Source organism: Pinus tabuliformis, chromosome Q, assembly GCF_031772625.1.
Source record: "Pinus tabuliformis cultivar Carrire ecotype Pingquan chromosome Q, CPIR1, whole genome shotgun sequence".
NCBI lineage: Eukaryota > Viridiplantae > Streptophyta > Pinopsida > Pinales > Pinaceae > Pinus > Pinus tabuliformis.
Genome location: NC_142296.1, coordinates 974,430,989 through 974,432,903, shown reverse-complemented (window position 1 = coordinate 974,432,903; position 1,915 = coordinate 974,430,989). Strand labels below are relative to the sequence as shown.

General features: G+C 39.8%; 1 pseudogene; it reads right to left on the bottom strand.

Moving 5' to 3' along the window:
• Nucleotides 1–339: 339 nt before the first annotated feature.
• On the bottom strand, nucleotides 340–1,314 carry LOC149222738 (26S proteasome non-ATPase regulatory subunit 8 homolog A pseudogene; annotated as a pseudogene).
• Nucleotides 1,315–1,915: the final 601 nt, after the last annotated feature.

Genomic DNA, 1,915 nt, shown 5'->3' with positions numbered 1-1,915 from the left:
ACATCAGGACCGGAGACGTAACCCACACTTGGTGAACTTCGTTATCAATGTGTTTGTGTTATTTGATTTGATGATCGTCATTATGTTTCCTCTTCTTTAAAGTATGCACATGTGGACTTTTCATACTCTTTCACATGCAATTCTGCTAACATCATAGAAGTAAAAGATCTTGGTGAATTCTTGTTGGATACCTAATCCTCTAAGGGTTGGTGTGGAAACTGAATAGCCAAAGGGAGGCCAAGGGGCCACTTGGAATATGAAACCAAGGGTCATTCCCATGTATTGTAAACGTATATCATTTGTTAATAGAAAAGGGGATTCACGCTTTACTTAATTTGGCTATCCACATTCCATGTGCATCTGACATGGTATCAGAGCCAGTCTCTCTACATAATGTGTTCCAATTCCCTTGAATTCCCTTGCATATCCCAGTGTTTGATTAATGAGTTGCAATGAAGGAATCTCTTTACTTGGAGCAGACTCTTTCACTTTTTGGAAATACACATAGCCATTCCTTATCTCCCACTCTGGATGCTCCTCAGGGACATATTCCTCTAATTCCAAATTAGAGGAGAACATCAAGATTTTCTTAGCATCCTGTAGTGATAAATAATCATATGCCTTCTCACTACAACCTGTGATTTCATCTTTGACAGTTTTTGCAAGAAGGTCCATGAAATAAACATAAGTTTCATGCGGGACTGCCTGCCGAGCACTGAGAACACGATTATAGGCACCTTCCATGAATGATTTCTCTAATTCGACAACATGCTTAATGCATGGATTCTCAAGTGCCTCAGGTGAAAGGAGCTCCAACTCTGTGTGAAATTCTGCAATTCTATTTTGCACCAGAAGACGCAGTAAATTGAGCCCCAGGATCAGATATTCCTGAGCAGATGGTGGAATAAGATCTCTTGTATCTGTGTAATATGGCTTCAGCTGCAAGAAGTCCCTCTCAAAGGCATCTTGATCTTTAGTTTTTACACTGAGAACAACAGCATGCTCAAAAATATCCCTTGCTAGCGTCAGTTCATGAATCGCTGCAAGTGATTCACAGTACAAGGGAGGGAGGCTTGGAAATCCTGTCAACATAACCTTCAGTTGAGACAGTAAAGTTGAACATGTTGACAGATCATTTCTGGTATAAGCGGCTTTGAAGCAATCGAATACTTGAGATACATCCGAGAGCATGCCTTCCATGGCTTTCCTTTCTTTGAAACGACGATAATCCGCTATTTCGACACCTTCAAACCCTACAACTAGTTACAAAGAAGACTTTCGCTGCAAGAAAAAGCCAAAGGGAAAAACAGAATAAGAAAGAGGTTTAGCAGGAAAATAGTTACGAAAAGGTTAGCTCTGAGCCTTGTGATGTTGAATCCTTAGTTGAGATATCTTTCTAGTCTCCGATGTTCTGACGATTTCTTAGAGGCAGAGGAGTGGAAGAGTATTGCGAGCAGGGGTAGCGTAGAGAGCTGGAGAAATAAACCCACGGCTCTGAGCATCTGTCGAAGGCAATAACACTAAAGGTGGGCATCTTTTATAAACAAAAATAATACAGAAAACTTCAAGCCTTCAACCATCCTTCAAGGCCTTGAGAGGCTCAATAGCGAGGGATTATTTTTAAGTAAGGAAAATTGATGAGTTCCCACAAATTATCGAGGAAGGATCAAGTCAAGAAATTGATGAATACTTTTCTGATGTGAGGTATAGGCTGGTTATATCTGTAGTGAGTAATGTTGGTCACTCTATTTAATTTTATATGCTGGTCATGAGTGAATTGTTATGCATATGTAGTGGATTACAGTCATTGTTGCTTGTTGGTTGGAGGATTAAGTCTTTGTGTTTAAGTCCTGGTATGTACATTGAATAGAGCTATTGCACACTAGTTATTTGGTGCACATTTATAGAGGATATT